We start from the raw sequence: 12,794 nt of genomic DNA, 5'->3' as shown, positions 1-12,794 counted from the left end.
TGTGAGTTTCCTAGAGGCCTTCCATAGTGAGTAGTTGGCGTCGGCTGTGGGGGATAAGTTGGCGAGATATTTATGGAAACAGTCGTTTTTATAGTTTCTTAAGGTTCTGGATAGCTTTCTAGTTGCGTTGTTAAGTTTGCGTTTGTCCTCCGGTGTTCTATGGGTCTGCCATACTCTTCTTAGTCTACGTTTTCCTGCTATTTTTTTTAGTATGTATTGGGGATATTCTTGTTTGCTGTTAGATGGCTTTGTCGGTGTGGAGAGGCGGATTGCGTTTATTATGCTCGTGTTTAAGTATTCCGTGGCTGCTTCGATATCTTCCTTTGTTTTTAGTGGGGTGAAGGCTGAGGTTGAGTGTGTAAAGACTTCTCTGAAGAGCTGCCATTTGGTGTGTTGGTTGTGAATGGAGCCATTAGGTGTATTCTCGATGATTGTTGAACTGACTGTTGCTATCACGGGAGAATGATCAGAGGAGAGATCAGCCGAGGAGTTGATCTGGACGTGTCTTGATGGGATATTTTTAGTTATGAAGAAGTCGAGAAGGTCGGGTATTTTGTTGTTGTCAGTGGGCCAGTATGTGGGTTCGTATGTGGTGAGGTAGTTGAGGTTGTTGTTTATTATGCTGTTTAAGAGGTTTTTGCCTCTTGCTGTAACCAGTCTGCTGCCCCATTGGATGTGCTTGGCGTTATAGTCTCCTCCAACTATGAATCTATTGCCCAGGGTGTCCAGGAAGTTATCAAAGTCTTCTTTGGCGATGGAGTGTCTGGGAGGGCAGTATACTGCTGAGGTGGTGATTGAGCCATGACAGTCTTCTATTGCTACGTTTGTTGCTTGGAGGTAGTCTTTCTGGAATGATGGAAGTTCGTAGTGCTTAATACTTGCTTTGATTATTATTCCGGTGCCACCGTGGGCCTTTCCGCTGGGGTGTTGGGTATGGTAGAATTTGTAACCATTTATTTTCAGGTAGCTCTTGTCGGTGAAGTGGGTTTCCGATACGAGCATTACGTCGATTTGCTGGTGTTTTAAGAAGAGTTCTAGTTCAAGTTTGTGTTGCGCTAGACCGTTGGCGTTCCAGAGTGCTATGCGCCTTGGTTTTATTTTGAGTCGAGGCGTGCTAATTTTTCCACGATGAGTGTTAGTAGCGATAGCAAGTGATTTATTTGCTCTGATTGTTTCTCTATTAGCTTTTCAAGCCTTGAGGAGTTGTCTATGTTAGGTGGGTTGGGGACACTGTTTTGGGGAAGGTTCCTTTGGCTGTTCGGGTTATTTTGGATGCCTTGTACTGCTTGGGCATAGGAGGTTGAGGTGGAGATGAATTTGGTAGGACTGGGTGTTTGGTTGGTTGAGGGGGTTGGGGTAGTCGTGAATTTCGGCGGGCTGGGTGTTTGGTTGGATACCTCTTTTGCTCTGAGCTTAGGATACCTGTTCGTGTATAGTGTTTTATATGCTGGGCAGCCTTTGTAGTTGGCAGGGTGGTCCCCTTGGCAGTGGATGCATTTCGCTGGGGTTTCCGGTGATTTGGCGCACTGGTCAGTGGAGTGAGTGCCTGCGCATTTAACGCAGCGGAAAGTATGGTTGCAGTATTTCTGCGTATGACCGTACCTTTGGCACCTTTTGCATTGCACTATTTCTTTTTTCACGAGCGGTGGTTCGATCTTTACTATCGCGTTCATTAGGCGACTGATGTTGTAGATTTCCTTATTGTTCGGCTTTTATTTAATGTCTAGGAAGAATAAGGATAACGGGTCTTTCGAGACTCTATGCCTTATATTACTTACGTTGATGACTTCGTGGCCGAGTTTTGAGAGTTCGTATTTGAGTTCGTCTATGTCTGCTGAGTGTTGTATGTTTCGTAGGACCACCCGGAAAGGCCTTTCCTGTTTGAGTTGGTAGGTGTGGAAGTTGGCGTTCAGGGTCCTGAGTGTCTTGGTGAGTTTTCTGTAAGCTTCTGGGTTCGTCGGCAGTATTTTTACTTTATTGTTGCTTATCTTAAGGTTATATTCCTCCTTGCTGATATCTCTCTCTAGGGACTTGGTCATTGTCTGTATGTCAATGACGTCGTCCACAAATATTGGTGGGGGAGGGGGGATTCTCTGCGAGTGTTGGTTTGGTGGCGGTTCTACGATTTCCATGGCGTCGTTTGAGGATTCCAATACGGCGAACCTGTTGTGTGTGTTTATTTGCGTTGCTGTTTCTATTTTCCTTTTCTTTGTAGTATTAGCGTCGTTAGTGCGGAGAGTTCTGCTACACTTCTGCCACGGGGGGTAGCACGGGGTAGCTGCGAGTCTGCTCCGGAGAGCCTGGTCGCGGTTGCTGGACCATCATCGAGCTAGTTAATTCGGAATGAACAACTAGTCGTGAGGCTGTGAGGCTAGTATTCGGGTTGGGGTTAGGTGCGTGGGATTTTCTTCTCCCTAAAGGGTAAGGGACACTTAGCTGTGTTCTCTTTCGACGGTTGGGCGACACGTGTTGTTTTCGGACTACGCTGGGCACTAGAGACACGTCTGCACGCTTCGGCACTCCACAGCGAACTGAGCCCAAGCTCACTATCATAAATCTGGAACAAATACAATCGGATTGAATGGCGGCAATCGCTTAATTACGGCTATGGTAGAATCTAGATTAAAGTGTTAAGGGACTTTCCCAAAATTCCAAAGGAGAGGCTCCGGTGTCCTTTCATCTCTGATATATATATATATGCTCAGATTTCAGAGCTTAGTTTTAGGAGTAATGTAATATCGTAAGGTAGTTCAAATTAGAAATCAGTTGAAAATAGATAAAACCGAGTACGTCGTCTTTCTGTGGTTCGTTTACATTTAAGAGTGCCTGCGTGACTAAAGGCACGTAGTTGGTAGTTCTTACATAGGTATGAGGGAAACAATAGACAACGTTAGAAGAAGGACGGTTTCGCTATCCAAGGCGGGACGACCGAAAGATCAGAGTGTGCGAGTCGAAAAGTGTGCGTGTTGCGAGAATCAGAGCTAATTGAGTCGTCGAAGAGTAGAGTCGTTAGAGGTAATCGAGTCGTCGAAGAGTAGAGTCGTGAGAATTGATAGAGTTGTTAGAGAGAGAGAGTGTGTGTGTGTGTGTTAGATTCGTTGTGACGAGGGTGGTCAAATAACTGTAAAGTTATTTGATATAGATACGAGTATTGCATTTAGTTTCCGTTAAATAAACATCGTTTTCTGTCCAATTTATATTTGTATATTCAATTTAATATTAATAAATTGTAAGTAATCGGAAAAAAAATTCTATCCTTATTTCCACGATATTACAGTAATATATTGTATTTCCCAGATTACTTTCATTAATATTCGTCTTAAGACATTAATAACACTCAATTTTAATTTTATCAAAGCAAAATAAATATTTTTGTTTAATTAAAACTCTACTCCTAAAAAAATAAAACTTTTCTATTTATGCAAAATTGCATGCAATAAAAGTTTCAATGAATACACTTCGTTTTGTAACTGTTTTCTTCAATCAGAAAAGATAACGGCCAAAAAATTATTGTTATTCCACAACTAATTGGAAATTTTGACAGTTTAATTCGATCATTGGATCGATTACACGTACGGTGATTTTTCAAATTCGGAATCAGTTACAGACCTAACTGAAGAGTTAAGCCCTGCGATGTGTAGTTGGTCCAGGGACAGTGTGGCAAATCTATTCGTTCAACGCTGATTGGTTCCGCCATTTATAAAAGCGCTTCCTGCAGCAGTTATGTATAGATTGGTATAAATATAAATGTATGAAGTATACGTTTACAAAGTTGTCTGTAAACAAAGTGTAATAATATTTACCGTGTATTGGAGTGTATATAACGACGGAAATAAAGAATAATAAGAAAAAGTAAGATATTATTAAAAGTCGCTCTTATTAATAGATATAAATAATAGTTGAATAACCTTTTTATAAGATTGCTAAAGATAACCTCAAAAGAAAATACAACTTTTTTGCAAAGTTTAACGATAAATTATATTACAATTTTAAATTAACATCAAATTTTGAGCTACACACATCTTAGTAATTAAATCTGTATGGTGTTATCCGTTTTTACTTTAAGGTGATTTATACTTCGTGTTTATTACAAATTTTTGCAGTCATCATAGAGAACATACAGAATTAACATTTAAGTTTGGAACGTTAGTTCAAATGCCTGATTACTCAGCCAAGGGATGCAGAAACAAGTCAAAGAGTGGTAAGAAAATGTATTATCATCCGAACGATCCCAAACGAAGAGAGTAATTCGCAATTAATTGCGTAACTCTTGGTGGAAAATAGAATGTAATTGAATATAAATCCAATTTTTAATATATTATGTTTAACAAAGTATTTGCATTACATTATTCCAGTCATACAGTATTTAAAAAAAATATATAATAAGCATAAAAAATGTATTTAAGTTTTCATTAATAAAATTAGACACTAATGACTTTACGCTGTTAATTTCCCTAGGCCATAGTTGTACACACAGGTCTGTTAACTGCTGTAAAGGAGATAAGGTTCTTAATGTCGCAAGATGTACTTTACCAATCGGCCACCATTGAACACTGCGATCGAGTAGCTAGGGTTTTGTGTTTGGCGCCATTCTTCGGTGAAAGCACTAAAGGTAAAGAATATAAACTAAAGCAGTAAGCTTATTCAATAACTAATACTATATTATGTATTTATTATAATTTCTCACCATTTATTTCAAGCAGATACATCTACAATACTCCATTTATTACAGAAAGCATTGTTTAAATGAATATTAATTATGAACCATTATTAAACATGCATTATTATTACCAACAAACAAGTTTAACAAGACCACAATTTTCAAATTAAATATGTACACATATCTTTAATGCTTTTACATTTGACGCATATATTGGAAAGTAAGTTTGTTTTTAGTTTTTTCTTAATTTATTAAAAAATTGTGTAACTATTAACATTACCTATAACATACGTAAATAGTGTCATATTTAAAATATTACCCATGATTAAAAATTTTCAATGTTATTAAATTCTTTATTGAGGAAGCTAAATTATAATATAATTATAGAGTTTACAAAGGATTTTAATAATGAAAAAATATTTATTTTATATAACATTTATTAGACATTAGTTAGATATAAAATAAGAATAATATAATCATAATAATCATATATCTAAGATAAAAGTTGATCTCCATGATCATTAACATGGTGTTGCTTTTTCCTCACACCCTCCTGCTACACGCTTCGAAGCAGAACATACAGCGAGTAGATATTACGGAATCAGATCCAACAGCAAACAATACAATATGTATAGAACTCTAATCATGGAAACACCAACACCTTTGGTAGCCGAAGTTATGCACAAGTAACTAACCTAATCGCCACCCTTAACACCAACATAGCCAAATCCATCATTAATACACTCAAGCAACCACCGTTACAATACTAACTAACGGCAATTACTTCCAGACGTAGCAGTATATGCACCACTGCGAACAGGCAGTACATTGACAGAGATTATAGAAGTAGCATTGGCAACTACTACTTATGAACCAAATAACAGGCAAACAAAAATAATTCCGCAAGACTTTCTTGACAAAATCAGAGGAAAAAAGGTAAGCGAAAGCAAAATGACAAAAACATAGAGCAGGTGAAAGCAAAAAAACATCTAAACAAACTTGCAAAGGAAATAGAAAGTAAAATAAAAGATCATAATAATAACGAATTCTCAAAATTCATAGATTCACTTTCTGCGTACGAGAATTCCAACTATTTCCTATGGAAAGCCACGAACAAAATAAAGGAGCCAATTAAACTAATCCCAGCAATCAGATTAACGGACAACACATGAGCCAGAAGCAACGAAGAGCAAGCTGAAGAATTTTCCAACCACCTTTGTTGAAGTTATCTCTTCGAGGAACGCGTGATGAATGTGTAACAGAAATATATTTAAGTATAAGTGTAACTGTAAGTATAAGTATAAATATAAGCATAAGTATAAGTACAGTGTATACTAATCCAGAACCACACTGTGGCAGCGTTACATTACAACAGAGCTTCGAAGCCATGAGTCTATGGGTATTTATATAATTACGAAAACTGGCCGGTCTATATATACCCTGCTGCACCATCTGTGCATGGCATATTCCTAAAAAAGGCTATGAGACTGAGAGGCCCTTCAAATTGATTTAGAGCTAAACAATACTCAATAGCATCGGGGACTAAGAGAACTAAACGCTAGAGAAGATGTAGTTTTCCTAGAAGTGAGTATTACTTCAACACCCTCCCTAACACTCGAAATCTTTACAAACGATTACTTTTTAACATCATTGTTATTTTTCAGACCTAATTTTTGTCGTAAATATTGAAATCTTGGTTTCGGTAACGCCTTCGTAAATATATCTGCTTGTTACGTCCGGCGACTCTCTACACAAAGCAGACTCCACGCCACGTGAGTTCTATTAGAAACAGTGACAATGACTGTTTTGTATCGTATCTGGTTATATTATTTATTGTTCTTACTTGGTGCCCGATTTTTGTTAGTTCTTTGCATATATTTTTGGTGTTTGTTCTTGGGTATAGGTCTCTAATTACTACTTTGTGGTTCTTTTCTGTTTTGAGTTGGTATGTATGATGTATGGTATGTTTAATACTTGCGCCACTTTTCGAAAGATTTTTGGAGTATTTGTTTGCACTTTGACTTGTTCCAGTTTTAATTCCTTTATACTGTAGTTTTCTCTTCCGACAGTGTTGTTTAATAGTTCAATAAGGGTATCTGTTATTTGAGCATGAATGTAGATCGGTGGTGGTTTAACGATATGTGTTGTCATTTCTTCCTCTGAACTCGTATCTCCGTCTTTTATCAGTGAGCTGAAAGAATTTCGGAGTGGGATGTCCTGTAGCCACTGGTGCATTTCTGTAATTTTTATAGCGCTTGTATTTAGGATTATTTTACGCCTTTTGTGAGCTGTTGCTACCTTCCAGTTTTCATCTTGATAGGATAGTTCGTTATTGTAGCTGTTTTCTTCCTGCTTTTGCAACGTTTCCATTTCTTTTATAGGCTTTCCTGTTCTTTGTTAATTGGTTGTTTTCTGCTTAACGTATTTGTAGCTTCATTTATGAAACATATGTCACCCTTTTTTGTTTGGCGGCGGTATTGGTTGTTGCATTTTGAAACTTTTACCATGTGACAGTGTTCGTTAACGTTTTAACCTCCTAAATTCACTATTTATCGCACTAACACTGGAGCACATTTATTCGCGCCTGTTTACCTCGACTGCTCGGGCAGAATTGTCATTACAATGCAATTATCTATATTGTTACATCGAGGCCTTTCTTCTATTTTGTCCGGCAATTTTCATTTTTAACGTGATGAACATTTTCTTCTACATCATATTTTAAAATTTGTTAACAATCACTGTTTACAAATTGACGGCAAGTACCTGATTTGGGATTATACGTTCTATATACATCGAACGTAACAATAAGGAACACAGAAAGCAACTGAGATATAACACGATATTGAAATTGGAAATTAATTACACCCTCGTAGCGGTGCCTGCATCAGCTTGGACTAATTCGCAAACGATGGAAGTTGTATATGTTAGAGCGAAAAGAAGCCTCGCATATTCAATCTCAGAATGTCATGTCCGAAGGAAGTCCATCTCCAACGCAGCTAATCGAACTATGCGTCTAATCGAACTTTTCGGGGTTATTTTCATGTTCGGTATCATTTTGATCGAAAGAACCTCAACAATTCAACTAAAACAACGTTTTGTCGATGAAATAAAAGATGTAGAAGCTTCATTTTTTCTATCGAAGAGATCTTAACAAAAGAACGATAACAGGTTGTACCTTAATGCCTCGATGAAAGAAATTTTATATTTTAACGTTTCAATATTTTAATGATGCAATAGTATAATATTTTAATAAGAAGGGAGAAATGGTACGTTCGTGTACGATTTTATACTTTTAATCGACAAAAATGACGTTGGAAGGGTAGAAAAGCTATTGAAAAACATTTGGATAATTTCTCATCGAAGCATCTGCAAATGTAGCTGCTGGCTGTAGATGTCGCTGCTGGGGTACTGCTATATTTTTCTAATTTAGATGCGTGGAAGAAAAATGGGACTACGGGCGCCGGGATTCGAATCCGAGTCCCGAACGTTCGTAACCTAAGGCGCTAACCACTGCGCTACCGTTGTCCGGTATTAGTTAGTGGCGGTAGTTGTTGTCGAGTGCCGCGACAGATCTATCGGACGATGACCCGCGGCCGGTTCGATCGTAACGTCGATTAACATGTATCAACGACTGGACCCGCTAGTAACATCAAAATACAATTTTTTTTGTCAAGGAGAAACATTGAATTATAGGCTCGCCCTATCAACTCAAAATCAACTTCAAATGACGACTAATTAGACACTTTGGAAAGTTTCACATACATCACAATCACGATAGACATTACGCAGGACGATTAATTCGTTTCTAAGTTTCTCTTTGTACAGAACCATACCGTCGACCGATGGGTCCGCGGTAGAAAACGGTAACAAGGAAGAATGGCCGCAGGAAATCCCTGACTCCTAAAGCCGCGAGCAAGGTGGTTGGAGCGGAGGAAGCGGCGATTGAAGCCATGAACTTAGGTGATTAAGATTAAGGGTACGCACCCTCCAGAACAATCTGGGACAGTCAAGACCTGCTTTTCCAAACCATTCTGGAGAGCACGGTTGCCCTAGCGGTGGTGGCCGAGCCATACAGAGTCCTGGACGCTCCGGACTGCGCCGGAGATACAGACGGCTGTCACCTGGACATCAGCGCCGGCATCGTCCGCCCACAGGGATCCTCTGGAGCGCGGCAACGGATACGCAGCGGTCGAATGGTCAGGAATGGTGGTAGTGGCCGTGTATGTGTCGCCCAACAGCGAATGGACAGCGTTCGAGGAGTTCTTGAACGGGGTAGACGACTGCCATTACGATTACGAGATATAGTATTACGTTATAATACATTACATTATAACGTATTCCGTTAAATTGAATTACGTTATATCATATTACGTTTTGCCGTTCCTTCACATACTGAGCAGAAGGCGAACGTTACCATGATCGCGGACGGATATTAAGACAGGCGGAGTGGGGATATGGTAAGAATAGAAAGGGAGGCAAGTGGATCAACACAGCAGTTGCCCGTAACCAGTCGTCAGTAGGAATCGCAACCAGAGATTTCTGAAGAAGTCGCTGGTCAAGAAAGCAAACGAACTGCGGAACGAAGCGCCGCGTATTAAGTTGGCAGCCTTCACGTAATAGAGTACATTCAGTAATATAGTATTACGTTATATATGTCGGAGATGAAAGAACACCGGAGTCTGTAATTGAACAATTGTAGTTATTCAATCCGATTGTAATTGTTCGAGAGTTGTGATAATGAGCTTGGGCTCGAGGCGACAGTCAGTCGCCGAACGTAGCCGCGGTCACGGGATGAACGCTTTGTCTAACAAAGGTATGGAGTAATTCTATAGCTCTCCTTAAAAGAAATATTCGTGGCGACACGCGACAGTAAACATTCCAACGGTTTCTGTCCCGTGGCTCGCCACACGCAGACCCTATTCTTCGAGTAAGATGATTACCAGATGTCGATGCGTCTCCGCAGTACATGTTCGGCTAGCCTGAGGACCCGTTATAAATCCTAAGATTTAATTAACTAAAGTCCTTCAAACAAACAAACAGTCATTGTCCCAACTACGGGAAAATAGGGGAGACCTATTTTTCGACGAGCGGCGTCTCCCACTAGCAACTTTCCATCGAGGGCGGCTAGCATCTTTTTCTAACCACCGATATGGAGATTGACCAATTAGCAGCAACGCCAATTTGTCTTACTTTCTGAACGAAGGCTTTCCTCGACGAATCCGATGATCTCGTGTCCTTAGACACACCCCATTATAGTTTTCCTCTGTGGCATCATCGGGACGGGAAAGGCATTCTCGCTCGCGATCTCAGTGATGAAAGGAGTAACTCTTTACAACCAGTGAATATTACGCATCCGACTTAGATTTCGTGAGTACGTTCATCTATCATCCCGTCGACTGCGGATTCGTTATTGAACTTAGGATCATTGTCATTAGTTTCTCGAGTACCTAACTACCACGGTTACTTGTCCGGTTCTATAATAATCGTATTTGCACTAGTCAATGTCTTCTCTATTGCATAACGACGACGTGTAATCCAAACGAAGATTCGCTTCACGCCCCTAACCCTAATTCTAATGTAAACCCGACATATAGTATAACGCTATAACGCATTACGTTATAAAGTATAGCGTTATAACGTACTACGTTATATAGTATTACGTAATATGGAAATAACGTATTACGTTATATAGTATAAGTAAAATCCAATGCAACCACAGCTATCAATATTGAAGATTAAATATGTAATTGAACGAATCTCCGCTTCCGTTGAGGATATGTAGACAATTCGATGCTCGTTATACTCCACGTTTGATGCCAAATACAACGCACATCATCTGGTTTGCGCTATGTCCACTCTTTTCCTGTCAAATCCGATGCAATTATAATTTTTAATGCTCAAGGCTAAATATTCAATTCTACGAATCTCCGCTGCTATTGGACAAATTTCGACAATTCGATACGCGTTGTACTCCACATTTGCTGTTTTACACAGCGCACGTCAGTCGGTTTGCACTATGTCATCTCTTTTCCCTGTCAAATCCGATGCAGTTAGAATTTTTAATGCTCAAGGGGTAAATATTGAATTCTACGAATCTCCGCTACTACTCAGGATACAGAGGCAGTTCGATGCGCATTGTACTCCGTATTGGCTGCTTTATACAGCGCACATCAGCTGATTTGCACTGTGTTAATCCTGGACCCTGTCAAATCCAATGGAGTTAGAACTTTTAATTCTCGAGGCTAAATATTGATCTCCGCTGTTATTAGGGATACCTAGGCATGTTGGGTCCCAAAGGTGCTAGTGGTATCATTGCACTGTTCACGCCCAGTAGTGCCAAGTGCCAACTCCTCCTCCAAGTCGGTGGGGCTGGTAAATACTGACTTGTCAGTGGCTACGTGGATGGCGACGTGGCTTAAGAACTCATCCTGCCCGAGGAAGAGAACATGCATCATGGCGTAAACAATCACACGTCGCAGACCCGATCGGGTGTCGTGGCGGGTTAAGCCTTTCGTTACTGGCGGCTTCTCCTGCGTCACAAGCGCTCTGCGCCAAAAAGAAAAAACTTTCCTCGAAACAGGGTATTTATAACTTCTTAACACACTCACTTTTAATTGAAATTTGGGTAGGCCTACTTTGGGGGGGGGGGGGACAATCGTCTCCCCTAACGCCACATTTAGTTAGTTAGTTCATAGGATAGGCCTAACGAGAAGACGCGGGGAGTGTACCGGCAGTAATTTCCAAGAGGTCTCGGGCACTGCTGCCAAACGTGTAGGTTGGCCACCGTGGAGTTTTTGTCAGTAGGAGTCTGGCACTACTCCACTAATTCTCCAGAATGCAGCGGAGTGTCCATGAGGATTTCTCCACGTAGAAGAAAAAAAGAAAGAAGGTGTTGAAGCATATAAATAGGTGATATATCGTATTTCAATTCTTTGAATTTTGTTTGAATTATTGTTAATTACAATCACAATTTCTGATAATATCATGCACACGATTAAGTGTAACCACGCTCTTAATCGTCATCGTTGTCAATTACAATTATAATTCCAAGTTTACTTACATTCATTTTAACGAAATCAATGTTTATTGCTAGAACACGCGCATATTCGTACAACGATGTTAAAAATCTGAGCGTAATGGAAATGTACGTACAGCAGATACTCACAGGAAAAACCAACGAGACTAATAATAAAATCAATGAATTAGAAAAAAAGAGCTATAGACAAATATCTTATAATATACCGTGGCATAATCTGCAATTTATTATAAAATAATTGATCCCAGCAGTATCAATTATAAAAGAAGATGGCTGAATATGATAGACACTGTCGAATACTAATCAAATATAATCATTTAGTTAATCTTTAAGATTTAAGTTAAGATACATCTTTGAGGAATCAATAAGTCTTTCGCTAATAGCCTAATAGATCCCTTGATAGATCAAACGAAGAAATACCTAACCGCGATTACAGCCAATTGGTACATATTATTCGATACATAATTAATATCTGTATCGCGTACAGCGATGCAAGTGGTATTGAAGAAAATAGCCATTTTATGTTACAACTATAACGAGTAAATTTACTCGTTTAACTTGAGAGGAATTAAAAAGGTACCTGACTTTTAAATAAGCATTAAATAAGAAATTTAAATATCGCAGACGGTGATGTAGGTGTTATTCAAGAAAAGAGAACATTTTATTTTGTAATTAGCACGAGTAAATGAACGAATATCGATAATATAATATAATGATTAATATGAATTTTATCTGGCTGATTATTTAAATACCTTAACATATTTCACAGTAACGTCATCGACTGCCGTTAGGCTCTTTTCCCTTTTTGTTCAAACTAATTGATAGTCGAAAACTAGTATCAAGGAGGTGTGAATTTAGTCTTAGTTTGTAGAAACTATTAAAATGATAAAAATGGATACCGTATTAAATCGTCGAAGGCGCCAATTTACGATAAAAATTAAGAAATTGTTCAATTTGATTTTGTTATAATGGAAAACCCGTCCTTTGCTATGTCAAGAGATCGTTAACGTTTGATTGACATCTCGACACCTTGTCAAGATATATAAGGGACGCGGAAGTCGCGCGCGAGCTCTTTCGTGCCTGAAATTCCGGACAGTG

The 12,794-nt window shown here is 39.2% G+C and overlaps 1 long non-coding RNA gene across 4 annotated transcripts; it reads left to right on the top strand.

The window, feature by feature from the left end:
* The first annotated feature begins 2,265 nt into the window (after positions 1 to 2,265).
* LOC126868734 (uncharacterized) lies at positions 2,266 to 12,422 on the top strand. Of its 4 annotated transcripts, none has more exons than XR_007690723.1 (9): positions 2,266 to 3,852; positions 4,104 to 4,201; positions 4,459 to 4,612; positions 5,451 to 5,596; positions 5,723 to 5,948; positions 6,020 to 6,244; positions 6,325 to 6,432; positions 8,486 to 9,314; positions 10,255 to 12,422. It is a non-coding gene; the product is annotated as an uncharacterized LOC126868734 (long non-coding RNA). The 4 variants fall into 4 exon arrangements; XR_007690726.1 differs by having other exon boundaries at positions 8,486 to 9,473; positions 10,930 to 12,422; XR_007690725.1 differs by having other exon boundaries at positions 8,486 to 10,027; positions 10,930 to 12,422.
* Positions 12,423 to 12,794: the final 372 nt, after the last annotated feature.

Source organism: Bombus huntii, chromosome 8, assembly GCF_024542735.1.
Source record: "Bombus huntii isolate Logan2020A chromosome 8, iyBomHunt1.1, whole genome shotgun sequence".
NCBI classification, from domain to species: domain Eukaryota; kingdom Metazoa; phylum Arthropoda; class Insecta; order Hymenoptera; family Apidae; genus Bombus; species Bombus huntii.
Note: the sequence above shows the minus strand (reverse complement) of the source record. Positions and strands in the feature narration are given on the sequence as shown.